This window comes from Thunnus maccoyii, chromosome 9, assembly GCF_910596095.1.
Source record: "Thunnus maccoyii chromosome 9, fThuMac1.1, whole genome shotgun sequence".
NCBI lineage: Eukaryota > Metazoa > Chordata > Actinopteri > Scombriformes > Scombridae > Thunnus > Thunnus maccoyii.
The window spans coordinates 19,402,073-19,417,139 of record NC_056541.1 but is presented as its reverse complement, the minus strand read 5'-3'; the positions used below and the strand labels follow the sequence as shown (position 1 = coordinate 19,417,139).

Sequence of the window (15,067 nt, the reverse complement as noted above, 5' to 3'; positions counted from 1 at the left end):
ACATGATAGGAGATCAATAATATATCTGTCACACTGCATCAAGTAGAGATCTGTCTTGAAGTGGGTCTGTGCCCAGCTTGTTGTGTTGTTCTAGTCAGAGCTGATAGAAAAGATACGTTTTCTTTTTCCCAGATGCTGAAACTTGCGAGAGATTCCTGTGTATTGGTTTGAATTCCTGTATGTCTGAGTATGTTGAGGCAGCAGAGCACATGGTGATCAAGTGATCGGCTTTGGGCATTCGGGGAGGATGAGACAGGATAATAGACCGGTTGTTAACAGGGATGGACTACCTTAAGGGAAGGGGTTCCCCAAACTGACTGATAGAGTAGAGTGGTGATTGATGTTTGAGGATAATCAATGAATGCAAATTCCACTGAGCTCCGCAATGTCCTTAACCTGATGAGTCCACATGATCTGAGAAGTGAGAAAAGGCAGTTTTACAACTTGTTTTATTGATCTTTTTGTCTTGTGTGTGGTCTTCTATGATGCATTTCTGGTCTTGCGCTTTATCTCTCGATATCACAGTATGACAAACATTTTTGTATCTCCTCCACACAGCTATGCCACCATTGTAGTCTGATAACATGAGCTCCCCTGGCCATGTGTTTGGCCAGAGAGCTGGCCCGTCAGATGATAAGACAACAGCAGTCATATGTTGTCACACAGAGGAGGAGGAGGAGGAGGAGGGAGGGGGGTCATCAGGTCATTGTCCATTGTGCTTCACCATTTTCTCTGCTTACTACTGCAGTTTAATGGGTGAGAACTCATTAGACAATAAAAGACAGTCTCAGGGAGAAATTTGTCTCTGCAACATTTAGGCTTTGTTTTATTTTGTTTTTTTGACAACAACAGCTGCTATCATTCCTCCTCCTGCCGCTGTTATAACTAATACATGGACAGTAATCATCGACATAATTATAATAAGATCAGTAACTGCAGTCGACAGCATTGCATAATTCTGCTCAGAAAGGCCTACTTAAATACAAAAAATATCCAAGATTCATATGATGCAGAGCTCTGCAAATTCATTCTTTAATCATTGAACGGAATACTCATTAACAACATTTTTGAAATGCTGAAATCATGTCATCCTTGTTTAACATGAAAAGACTGGACTGACTGCAACCTAATCAATTAACTGCGATGCAAAAATTCTGACAAGTGTAACAAAATAAAGTGACTTTTAAAAAATGTCTTTTAAAATATGTGGGCGAAAAGGGTGGGAAAAAGACTTGCTGACAGACTGTCATAAGACTAACAGAGGGATAAGTCAATTAGTCTGACTACAATGTCCCTGTTGTACATATCTGCTGAGATGTTGATTATTCCAAAACATTGATCACAGGTTTACATATTAATACTTAAATTTGCACAAGTGTTTACTGGGAAAATTATTCTGTGTACAAAAGTTCACATAGCTACAATGTGCAAGACAAATAATGTTGCAGTGATAGTCCATCATGGCTCATCAATCCAAAACAGTTTAAAATTCACAAGTGGGATTGTTGCAAAATCTTGTGACTGTAATTTGTCTTAAAGTCGTACTGTTGACATTGCAAGTGCATGAATAACCCAACAGAGGGTATTTCATTGCAGTTAAAGTCATAAGATACTCAGATTCGCTATTTTCACAAAAATGGCTCCTGTGTGACCATGAATTGTTTGCTATGTGGTCCCTTCCCAAGACTAGAACCATTTGTTATATGTAGACTGTGGTGTTAATCCCAGGTGTCTGCTCCTCTTTCTCCTCTTCTGCTTCACTTGTCTCCAGTTGTTAGTGTATTATTCAAACAGGGAATATTAGTGAGGATGCTGAGAAAAACAGAGGCTGTGGTAGAGCAGAGATCAGTCATGGTCCACAGGCAAAACAAAATACTTGTAGGCTGGCATTCTTAACACGTGGCATGATTTGAGTGGGGTGAGAGGGGATTGGTCTTTTGTTGTGAGGTTAACACCATGTCTTTCTCCTCAGACCAGTATGGGACAGAACCAGGACAAATTGGAAGGGGGAGATCAGGCCCTCAGTGAAGGATTGGAGGAGACAGGGCCGTGCCCTGACTCTGGGAGTGCAGGCAGTCATGCAGGTGATGTCATGGAGGGAGGAAGCTCCTGTGAGGAAGAGGTTGGTAACACCGGGGAAAATTCAGGGGAGCCAGACGCTCAGGATCTGGACGAGAGCCTCGGCCAGGAGCCAGCAACACCTTCTAGTGAGAAGCACATAAATTCGTGGGTGAGTCCTTTCCCTGCGAGGGAGGTGAGACAGGGAGGGGCGGCAGGAAAAGAGGGAGGAGGAGGAGGAGAAGGAGGCAGGACTGCTCCACTGGTTCCACAGGAGACAGGCAAGAACCAAAAGAGCTGTGCGAGGATTGAGGAAAGAGCCAGGGCGTACAAGCTGCTCAATCAAGTCAAGACGGAGTGGAGGACGACTGGGGAGGCGCTTAGGACATCCTCAAAGATCAAGATGGAGTATCAGGACAAGGGAACGGTCCCACATGAGGAGATTCAAGATGAAAACTTCTCTGTGGATGCAAACTCTTCTGACAACACCGACGAGAGCTCTGTGATGGGGAAGATCAGCAGATGTGGAGCTCATGCAGCAACTAATGATGATCTCATCCAGGGAGCAGGAAGTGAGTTTTTGCACTTTGTTCAACATGATCAGAACGAGGCTATGATGGCTGAAGTTGGGAATGAAGATATTAAGCTCTGTGCAGGAACAGCGGGCCGCTTGAGTGAGAGGAAGGAACCGCCCACAGCTCAATCCCAACATCCTTTGAAAAACAGTCTGCAGAAAGAGGCTCTATTAGACATGAGTGATACCATTCACTGTAGACCTCCAAAAGAGGGAAGAGAAAGTGATACAAAAGAGGAAACACTCACACCAAAGGTCAATGACGCTGATGAACAAAGGGAGTCAAATGAAAAGCCCACAGATTCAGCATCAGATACAGTTTTACCAGTTGAACCCAGTTCCATTTTGGAGAAGCTGCTGAGGAGAAATAAAAAAGAGGCAACCCCCGCTCTCTCAAAAATAAAAGAGGTTAAAATAGACACCACAGATGTTCCTGTGGAGGTGAATGCAAAGAGGATCCTTGACAATGCAGCGACAGAGATATCCGTTGATGAAACTGATAAGTCAGAATGTCACACGAAGGGGATTTCACCCTTGTCTTCAGCTTCAAAAGCAAAATCAACAAAAGATCACCACAGCAAGGACCTGGATATGAAACCCGCGGTCACTGCTGGCAGCATGGCCTCAGATGTACTTTGTTTTCTTCCTGGAATGACTGGAAATACTATGTGTGAGAGCTCTCCCACAAAATCACATTATTGCGTAACTGACTGTCAGAGTTCAGAGAGGAACTCAACAGATGCTTCAGTCAGCGAAGAGATGGAGATAATGCCAAGTATAGACCCCTCTAAAAACCTGTCCTCAGACAACTTACCATCAGCTGCTCCACATGAAAGAATGTCATGTGGAGTGAGTGGTGTGATATCAGAGGAGTCTGCGCCATCCACTGTGCCTCCACCCACTAAAAGTGATGGGCAAATTGCAGACTCATGCCATTTTCTTACTGGTGATAAGACAAGCAGTAATTCAGTAAGGCCACCTTTACAGATAAAAGGTGCCTGTGAGGGCAAAACTGATCCACAATTTTGTGGCTCTGAGAAATCAGATATTCAGACAAACATTAAAAAGGAGGTGAAAGACTCCACTGAGGACACTGCTGCACTGGATGTGGATGCCAGCTCGGTTTCTGTTGCAGCCGGGACAGTTACCTCAGAAGAAAGCCACCAGAAGACAGCCGGCATGAAGCAGGATCTTCACATGACGTTTAACACAGAAAATATGACAAAAGAGCAACCTGATAAGAAACCTGGCAAAGAGAGAGATGACAGCGTATCAAAGAGAGATAAATCCCCGAACACCCACAAATCTAGGCCTGTCTCAGAACTCATAAGGGAGACCATCCAACTGCATGAAAAGCTGCAGCACCAGGATCGCTCAAAGCCTCCTGAAGTCAAGTCTGACGAGCAGGGTCAGTCTGTGAAGGTGGCACAGATGAAGGCGGCTTTCGACTCAGCTCAGAAATCCCCAGACAAGGCTGTCGAGAGGAAGCCGTCCATGAGAAGAGGTAAGGACATTAAAATCTACCCAGCTGCAATACATATACTGCATCATCAAATAAATAGAAATTGCAGGAAGTGAAGGACAAACTGGGGACAACAGGATAGCAGGTAAATGAATCAGCGAATCACTTGTTATTGAAAAAACAGTGAAGAAAAAAAATAGATTGGATGATGGAGCACAGCTGTTTTCTTCTGCCAGGAGTTTGCATCACTCTGGATTTGTGAAATAACGCCATCTTGTGGTCCTCAAATACACTTGTGGTACATTGTGTTCTTCAGGAGAACTGATAAATATATATTTTAATATTGTAAAATGATATCTAGAACACTAATATGTGTATAAGCATGTGCTATTGGTTTACCACCGATCATAAACTCTACATTATATTTTATATTCATGGACATTAGAAGCAGCCTGCATAAAAAAAAAAAAGTCCAAGCAGACTGAGGAATTACCTCTGCACACAGAGCCATTCAGCCTTAGCATAGACTTGTGTTTATATCCTCATGTTTAGTATCCATAATTGTATTCCCACTTACTTACGCATGTAGGCACACACACACAGCCCATATATGCTCTCTCTCCCTACTCCTCCAATTATTGTTGCCTCACCCTGATTTTTTTTTTTTTTTTGAATATTATGGGTCCTCTTGATATTTTTTTTTTTTTGCTCCTCATGCTGTCAGATGAGAGATAGGATGTACTTGTCCATCCTTCCAAAAAGAACAACATAAGTCCTATGAATTGATAAATAAATGGTAAAATTATGCTTTTCTGAATGATGTGGTATGGTGAGATAACAATAGATGCAGAGAATCAGAAACAGAATCATCTTTATTGGCCAAGTATGTTTACACATACAAGGAATTCGACTCCGGTTTAGTGGCTCTCAGTGTGCTTACACACAATAACAACACAACAATCTTCAGAAATATACACAAGGAATGACTTTATACAGGTAAACCCGTTTCTGTGAACTGTAAATAATATGCAAATAGTGCAAAGAAGTGAAGAGTGCAAGGACTGATGAGATAAATATTAAACTGTAAAAAAATGACTTTACTTTATATATACATATAGTAGGTGGTTATGTACAATATATACAGCATGTTCAGATCGTGAGTGAAATGTATTGCCCAATTTCTATTTTAAACTAAAATATGAGCAAAACAATAACACAACTACTGCTACAAAGCCACCATGAAAACACAATTGATGGTGATTTTCGGTTACTGGGAACCTGAAGAAAGAAGGCTCCCTGTTATCCCAGAATTCGTGCTGATTGGCTGCTCGAGCTGTCCGTCAAAATCCGCTCGTCCACACGCTGCTCGCCAAGCCAAAGAAGGGGGCGGGACTAGCGGCGGAGTGGGGAAAGAGCCTACAGAGCGACTTGTGTCAGCAGCACAGCAGCGGCTCCGGCAGAGGGAGGAATCAACTGGGACACGCGTTGGGCTGTGTTATATCATTCGGCTTTCGGGAAGACTTTCATTTTCCTCTCAGGAGGTAGGTTATGGATTATGTGGTTTATTTAAAACATATCGGGTGGTTTTTCCCGCCTTTGAATTGTTTGCAACGGTTTTCCATTTGTCCACCTTATAGCCATCCTGACAGAAAAGTGCATGCGCTAGCTAAAATGAATCGGTATAGTCTGTAGACTGTGAACTGTGTTTTTTAAGCTAACACTAGCATTCAACGGCAGTTAATACTACTGATAAAGCCAAAAAGGGAGTTTCTAATCGATAAGCGAGGGAATAGCTGCTTTTAAAGGTTGTTTTTTTTCATTCCTTCTGGTGTCGGAGGGGTGTTTCGTCCACTATCCACGACATGAAAATGAGCTGTTGTACGTTATTGAGCGGGGTGGGGTAGCTAACCATAGTGCGGCAGGAAAACTTATCTCCGAAACGATAGATCCACATAAGACGGAGGTGCAGGCAGCCTAACCGCGCCCTGGCCCCTGGCATCCTGAACTGGCGTTAATACGGGCGTAAAAATACGAAACAATAGACTCAAAACATAAAATATCCAGCATTTATCTCCAGACAATTATTATTACCGAACTACCTCATTTGATCCAGGTCAAATAATCCGTAATATTCAACGTATTTTACCCACTAACACACCGGTATGGGAGATAAATGGAAAACGTAGAAGTGCTCGCCGCTTCCATGCTAGCGACCACAAATACTGCCCAAATGTCTAAATCACCGCGTCCTCCATCAGCTCTGCTATATGTCCACAACACGTGGAGAAATGTTGGTATGAAATTATCCAGAATCTGCAGATATTACCTCAACCTTCACTAGTAACGTTAGTTATAGTTGATGAGAGGAAACGCCGAAGATATGATGCACCTGAGTGTATTCCTGTTATCTAAAAGGCTGAGTTCATCAGCATTATGTTGACAGCTTTCAGAGTTTGGGTTAATTATGTTCAAGTCAACGTTAAGATAAGATTTATTAGTGAATGGTCCTTGTTCCCTTGTGCCTCACTAATTTGATTTATCTAAATAATTCATTTTAGACTCCCACATTCGACCACATACTTGTATTTTGCAGTTGAGTCATTTAATGAGTGGTTTTACAAGTAAACAAATTAATTCCTGGATTGTGTCATTAGTAACTTAGGGCTATAGGACTAACGATTTTTTTCATTATTGGTTAATATGATTCTCGATTATGATTAATCACTTAATCTATAAGAAGTTTTACAAGAAAGTCAGTCCCAATCCCAAAGATATTCAATTTACAATGATATTAAACAGAATAAAGCAACAAATAAGCAACAAATCCTCATATTTGGGAAGCTGAACTGGAGAATATTTAACATTTGTGGTTGACTAAATGACAAACAATTAATTGATTATTAAAATGTCAATTAACTTTCTTTCAATAGACATATCAATTAATGGACTATTTGTTTCAGCTCTGGTCATAAGTGTTATAAATTAGCCTTACCTTTTTTAATAATGTGGCTAGGCTCTGCTCTTGCACTGTGGGTAATATGATTCTCAAAAACCAATATTATCCTGGGAAATCAGTATATTGGAAATAGATCTAAAACTAAAGGTTGTAAAGAGATCATTAAAGACTTGATGGTGCTCTCCACTTAAGTCAAAAATAATCTCTGCAGTTGAGCCTTAGTAGCTGGGTGATGACCCAAATAGTCCTCACCGTGACCCTTCTGTCTGTATGTCACCACTGGCTCATTTACTTGCTCATTACAATGGGGCAGTTTGATTTGTAATGACCGTGGTTAGTGTGCCAAAAGGGCAGCATGATTTGCATATTTGGCCGCTGTCTTGAACTAGGTTACTCATCTACCGTGTGTAATCAGCTTTGGAGTTGTAGGAGTTTTCCCTCGCTGAGACTCGCTGTGGGATGCAGGGCCAGTTGAAGGCTGACAGAGCGACCCCGAGGGTTGACAGTCAACAGCACTACAGCTGTGTTTAGGCTTGTTAACCATTCCAGACGCATCAACCTCTGGTGGTTGTGCTGCAGTACAAGGTCTTTAGAAGTGCATAGCCTGCCTTCCTATGGCTGGGCTGAGAGAGGAAGTAGGTCAGGAAGCAGAGGGAAAGTAAGCATGAGATGTGAGGGAGTGTTTGCTTCTATTAACTGCAGCAAGGCACGCTGGTGTGGGCTGTGGTGAACTCTCCTATGCATTTTTAACATTTTGAAGAAGATTGCTGGGGTTTATATCCAGTATCCAATATATCCATCACATGAACTTCATCAGTGTTTATGGAGCTCAAAGCTATGACCAGCTGTTCTCTGCTGGCCATCTTTTACGATTGCCCAATATTAGGTTTCTGTTTCTGCTGAAGTTGTTTAGAAGTAGTGGTTCAAGCTAAGGCTTTGTTTTGTGCTCTAAGGAATGCGCACATTAGATAGAAAGTAGCTTAAGGTTCGTTATCGCTCTTGTTACTGTTAGTTCTCATATCAGTCTGCTGGAATAATCAGCATCCTGTGGAAAGAAGCTAAATATTCAGTCAGCAGTTTGGCCTCTGCATCTCAGTTGGATTCAAAGATCACATTCTTTGAACATGTCTGACATACCTCAGTTTGTGTCCGGTCCTGTCTGTGCAAGATACTATCTCAGTCCACACTTGCAAGAGGACTCTCTGTCAGAAACTTGCAGAAAAAAAGCTTGAAAATGTAACTGATTGTTGACTTACATTATGGGTTTGTTGTGCTACAGATGTTTTTTCCCCTGGACAGGATGTCCGGTAGTTTTTTCTAAGGACACAAGGAAGTAAACATCATTTTTAAAGACTTTTATGATTTATAAATAACAAAGGGGACAATAGATTTTGAGAGAAAAAGTCATTCAGAAAACAACCCATCCTTTGTCATTTAATAGGCCACACTTCATTTTTGGTAAATATAGTGTCTGCTTCAACTTGTTTGTCTGGAAAAAGAGTTACTTGTCTATTTTTTTACATTTACAAGTAGCATAATCTATACTCACTATACAAACATAAGTTCAGATGCCCTTTCTCCTCTTTAGTTGAACTAAAGCAGTAGTTCTTTGCAGCTGAGCGATTCCAGCAGATGCACAAACTTCTTCCATTGGTCTTTCCCACCACAGCTGACAACATCTGTTGAAATGGAGCAGTGGTTCCTGCATTGCTCATTGGGGGGAGGGGGAAGTTGCTGATCAGGAAGAGGAAGGCACATGCAGGGTCCGAAATTAACACCCACCAAGCGCCACATGCGGGTAGATTTTCCGCTTGGCAAGTAAATCTCGGAAGGCTATCCACCACACTGGCGGGTAAATGTTTCTACCAAAATAGTCATGTAATAAAATATCTGGTATGATGATTCGGAGGAAATTACTCATGTTTGTCCCTATACAGTAGGGTTGGGTCAGTTTCTGGTTTTGCCGGTCCGGTCCAGTGTACGAGCTTAAACTGGTTGATTTTATGTGAACCAACTGAACTGGCATTTTTCATTAAGGGATGTCTAAGCGTCTCACACAGAGGCTCTGACACTGACAGGGCCTGCTGCTGTTGTCCACCCAGCTGGACGCCAAAGACAAGCTGAGGGAGGTAGGCTGACCCGGGCTAACGGCGCAGATCTCACCAATAACCCGGATAAACCTGGCCGGGGTGCTTACAGCTTCCAGCAGTCTGAGAGCGGCTTGTGTTTTGAAAACAACCCGCAGATACAAAAGGAGGTGATGGATCATTTTACTAGCATGCACAGCGGCTAGCAGCTAGTTAGCATGGCTAGCATCGTTAGCATAGCATAGGCGAGCTGTGCTGTGTGTAGCTGTGGTGTTTCCAGCTGTTACACACAGCACCCTAGTGCAAGAAGAAAAGTTAAATTGAATGATTGTTGTGAAGAATAAAAACAAAATGTGTCACTCAGTTGTCCTGACTGTGGCGCTGCTACAATCTCATTCACGGGCTCTCATTATGTTCCACTCAGGAGCAGCTGAGTCACATGCGAAACCTAGTGGTAAAATATGGTATTACTGGTTGGCTTAATATCAATATATAGTTAATTTTACTTTGAGCATGTTTACACTCTTGCCTACTTTTTGATATTAAGTCAACATAAGGAAGTTATGTACTGAAACAAATGTATATATGACACAATAAGACAGACAATTTTGGCCAGTAAAAAATATGCTTGGCTGTTGGATTTTGTCATCTACCAGTCCACTTGGCAGGTGAGTCAAAAAGTTAATTTTGGACACTGTGCACATGCTTTGCACTCTGAGGCTTGTAATATTTAGAAATTGGCTTGTTCTTTTGAGAAACAGGCTGATTTTGGCATTTTCCCCCTTTTTGTTGTGAGGTCTGTCGTGTTGATCATCTTATAGGAAAGGTGTTTCTACAAACCTAAGTAGGTTTATGTTCAATTTGCAATACCCCCCCACACACACACATACACTCATACTCATAAAAACACTGGAGCTTTTCCTGTTGTGTGTAATTTTATAGGATTTTAAAGTCGGTTCTCTTAAACCTTGACTTTTAAGTAGGATAAGAAGTTTAGGATTTAGTCTTTTAAGTCTCCCAGCACAGAAAGTGATAGAGAGTTGGGAGGGGTTTATTGCTGGAGTACAGTTAAAGGCGTGCTTTGTGTCACACTAAACATACAGACAGTTTCTGACACATTTATGAACCCTATGTCTGAATTTAAAAAGGTCTGCTTTTCCTGTTTTGGAATGAGGAAGTTGGCCAAATCTCATCATTGGACCTCTGGTGTTGAAATCTTTTTCATCCGTGAATGTCTGGCACAGTACATGCTGTTGATCTGCGTACATAACCTTTACCTCCTCGATGGAGGAGTTCGATTGGATCTGGCGGTTAGTTCTGTCTCTGCTACTTAGCAATGAGTTGAACGTTGAGCTCCATTACTCTTGTGTCTGCAAATCTCATTTCCTCTACAAAGTATAAAAGTATACAATAGCATTCCTTGAAACACTGATGCGTAATATATTGTGTTCCAGTTGTATAAATTGAGCAGAGCGCAGACCGCATGGTCACTTGGGTTTGGAGAGAGGTGAAAAAACAGCACCTTATCTCATTGTTGCAAAAAGCACTGGAATGTAGCTGGAATCTGATTACAATGGTGGTCTGTGGCCTTGGTTACAGGAAGGGGATTTAGGTGGCGTCTCATGCGGTCTTGGTGACAAAAGGCAAAAGGCGGCCCGTGTATAGAGAGCACTGAGGCGACATCACTGCTGTGTGTGTAGTGGGGGCGAGGGGTAGCATGGGTAGCAAAGTGTGGGAAAGAAAAGCCTGTGACCAGTAATGGCTGTTATGTCTCTAAAGTTAAAATATGAAACTTTCTGAAATTAAAATACCAATACTAGTGTGTATACATTAATCACATGCCATCCCGTGTGTGTGTAGGCATATTAGCATTACAATTTGTTGTAGTGATGTACTTTCTATACATGACCAACAGTGTGGGCTGTGGCTACCAAGATGACGCTAGCAGCCACATTGCAGGGAAGTTAACAAAAACAATAATGATGAAAAGCACTGACCAACAAAGGAATTGCAAAACTAAACATGTAGCAGATAAGACCACTTGGAAAAACAGCTTTGTTTCATTTGCTGATTGTCGAATCAGCTACGCTAAGGGTGACAGAATACAGGGTAACTGTATTATGGACACCGTTTTGGCTCTGTCATAATTCTACTCTAATTCTGCTGCCCCTCCTCTCCCGCATAGCTTATCCTGATTTGTGGCTGGGATTTTCATGTTATGTCACATCTCACTCACCGAGTGCACTATGAAAACACGTAGCACCGGGGACAGTTTTGCCTCTCACCATCAATGTGAGGTTTGTATTGACAGACATTGTTAGTTCTTGTTTTGCGTCACCCATAGTCCAAAATAAACCGTTATCTTTGGGATTCATCTTTGGGCAGGTTAAATGTCATAGTGGGGATCTCATTGTCCAAGTGTTGAAGGTAAGCAGTTTAGTAAGTCTCCTCCTTGTCTCTTGGAGCTAAAACTGAAGTTTTGTCTTCCAGTAAATTTGTAAACAAGTGTTTCTTCAGTGCCTCTTTGTCTTTTATTATCAGGATGGGGCAATAATATGCAATAATATTATTGTGCATGAGCCTTGCCAACGAGAAACCAGAGTACAAATAGCTACTGACAGAATGGGGTGGCCCATGTTTTAATTGGAATGTGTGAACATAACTAAACGTGGCAGGGATGGACAACGTTAAATGTCACCTGTCACTGAGGACATGCCATAACCTTACGTGCTCTGACGTCCAGTCTCTTTCTTAAAGGTGGATTTCTCACGTTTAGCAACGTGTTTAAAACTTGTTTTATTTGGTCTCAGGAGCACATACTTTAGTAGGAAGAAAAAATAGATTTTCCTGGATAAAGGTCACCTCAGAGTGCTCCATTGATCTTAGTATTCGGTTACTGAAAAGCATCTTGGATCAAGTGACAGAAAAGGTGTTTGTCCTTCCAGTAATAACACGTTACAGGAATGAAGGAAGACATTCAGGCATAGTGGCCAAACACGAGCCCTCAGTAACTCTTTTTTTAGTGTTTCCTCTCTGTAGCTGGTTTGCAGTCTTATGTCAGAACAAAACCATTTCCCCTCGGTTTAATGGAAGGCAGCAGTCTGTACTGTGATGGTGAACGATAGTTGTGAGGGACACCCTCCATGGCCTAACCCAGTCTGCTGCAACAGCGAGCATGAAGGACCTAAATTCTTACCTTATCACTTTTCTTTTCATGCCATATCTTTACTCTTAGAGGTGTGGGGTTGTCTATTATTGTTTGACACCACTGATACATGATAAGACTGCCAGATACAGAGAAATGATTTAGTGATATACCCTAACAATTGAAATGGAAGTCTTGCACTCAATTTGCCAGAAGACCTATTTCCTCAACAGATGTGAGAGGAGTGGTGGAATGCGGAGAGAGATGCTAAAAATTGTGTCACACTGGTCGTATATCCTGTTGGTCATTTCCTCAGGCTCTAGGGTCCTCCTTCTGTCTCTGCACATCAAGGTCAGCTCTGCTGGCTCAGGAGGCAATAAGGTACACGGCTGTCCTTTCATCTGATTTGTCCGACTTGAGGTCTTCTTGCTTGAATTAGGGTTGGATCAGTGAACTGTAAGTCTCAGGATAGTGTCACTGGGAAGCACAGTATTCCTACAAGGTTTGTCTCTATCTCTCTGTGGTGTATATCTGAGGTTACAGCCACACTAATATGTTTTTGTTTTAAAACGCATAACTTTTGCTACGTTTACGCCTAGCATCTACGCTACTCTGGCATTTTCAAACCCCATTTTCAAAGACTTTTGAGAATGCTACCGACCCCGTTTTAGTTTGAGAAAACTGGGATTGCATTTTAGTCTGGATGGGTGGAAACGGAGACTTTTGAAAACGATGACGCAATCACCCATGTTGGCTTCCTGATTGGGTCTTATCAGTCACGACATCTCCTTCCCTGATTCGTCAAACCCCTATCACGTGACAGTTCCACTTCGTCGTCAGTCCAAGAAAAGAAATCTCTCGTCTTACTTTTCGCCATTGCTGTTCTTCCTTTGTAGTATTTTCTGCAACTAAGCAACCAACCACAGCGTAGACAATAAGGGGTTTTCCATACACATGTGCTGGCTTGGCTTGACTCAGTTTGACTCAGTGTGTCAGCCCAGTGAGGCAGGGATTTGCATTTCCATTACAACAGGACTACCTGCTTGAAGGTGTGTCTTTAAATGATGATGACGCGCTTGTCTTGAGCAGCGCCCTCTTTAGTGCTGTTTACGCAAGCTCCCAGGAAGTGTGCTGGCTGTGACTACTACTTTAAAGGAGTGGCTGTAAAACGGCAGATAATTTTTTTTGGTGTCACAACCCCCAGGAAATGACTCGTTTCACTATCAGAATTTGATCCTTTCGATCCGATAACATTTTGAAATTCTAGAAGAGCCGCCCATTGAATCATTTTATCACATTCAAGTTAGCGCAGGGCTTAACCAGAAGTTAGCCAGCTTGCCCCTGAATGATAACGAAACCCATCTGACGTCACCACAACCTGCTTGGAGGCAGGTTGGGTGCGCTTTGACTCGAATTCGGAGATGGTCCATCTCAGATGCGACTTGATGCAACTCGACGCGTTTAAACTGGTAATGGAAATGCAAATCAATGCGGCATGGTTTGACTCGGTACAGCCAAAAGTGCCAGTGGAAAAAGGTTAAATCTGCTGTAATGGGACTGAGTGCACAGTAAACTCGTCAGCCACACATTTCTCTGTTCTATATTTCTCTGTTTTGTGTCTTCAGGTTAGGCTAACCCATTGTTGCTAACTTTGGAGCTAACCCCCTTCACTTTTCCAGCATTTGGGGAAACAACAGACGTGACTTTTTAGTATTTATTAACTGACACACTGTAGTCTGTACTGTACATCTACTGCCAGACTGACAACTTACTACTAACCTTTTCCTCTGCCCCGCTCGCATCCACCGTCACTTCTCTGCCCCCCAAACATACTCCTTAACGGAGCCATGCTACCAATAGTTTCCCAGGCAATGACAGAGGTTGACTCACATACCGGAACAGTGCTGCTCAGAGACTCCCAAACGCTGTCGATTTCAAATCAAAATCAAATATTAAACTTTTTTTGGGGGGGTCTGTCGGGGGTTCTCGTTGTGTTATTATGGAGAAACACAGATTCAGTAAACATTCAGTACGTTCAATAAACGTTGAGTATAGTTAGACCCAGCAGTCTCCATTAGGTTGGGCGAGTTCAAAGTTGTGAAAACAACAGGGGTGTTTTGAATACACCCCCGTTTTCACAGGTAATTTGTTAGTCTGTACCTCTCGCCGCAGGAAATAATGGATTACTCCTGGAAAGCTATTGATGTAGCACTTTTCTCCTTTTGAAAATAACTCGGAGATTATTCGACCAATGAGAATTTAGTTGGACGAGAGCATATCGACCAACTAATCGACCAGTCAACCAGCAGACTACAGCCCTAAAAATTTCATTTTTTTCTACAGTTTTCATTTTAATTTGTTCAATACAGTGTGCTCCACTGAATGAACCAGTGCTCTAGCAGTTGTTCTTTATACATATTTTACTCTGTGTTGACTATGTTTACTCACTTCCTTAGATTTCTGTGATAGCTGCAAGAGTCGAACAGAAAAATTATTGTCTTATAAAGCCTTTACTAGTTTTGATGAGAATGATGCTGCCCTTCTGGTTCCTGTTTGCCACTTTTAAAACACAACCTAACCCAAAACTCTCCAATGCTCTTCAACTGCCTGAGCATATTTAGGATAAAATGGAGGTACAACATATCTACTTGAGTTTGTTGTGCTTATGAAAACTGATGTCACATAGACAACATATTGCAACCATGCCTTTTGTCTTTTATTAAAACCACCAACAACCAGCCTCAAATCTTTATGAAGTGTTGGATCCACTGGTGCTTGAAGGTTT

General features: G+C 42.1%; 1 protein-coding gene across 2 annotated transcripts in view; it reads left to right on the top strand.

Annotated features, from left to right (window-relative positions):
* The first annotated feature begins 5,502 nt into the window (after positions 1 to 5,502).
* coro1ca (coronin, actin binding protein, 1Ca) overlaps positions 5,503 to 15,067 on the top strand; it is a 36,534-nt gene continuing 26,969 nt past the window's right edge. Inside the window, exon 1 of one of the 2 annotated variants that reach the window (XM_042421378.1) lies at positions 5,503 to 5,635. The gene's annotated coding sequence lies outside the window, so the exon portion shown is untranslated. The remainder of the gene's footprint in view (positions 5,636 to 15,067) is intronic. The other variant, XM_042421377.1, reaches the window with a different exon arrangement.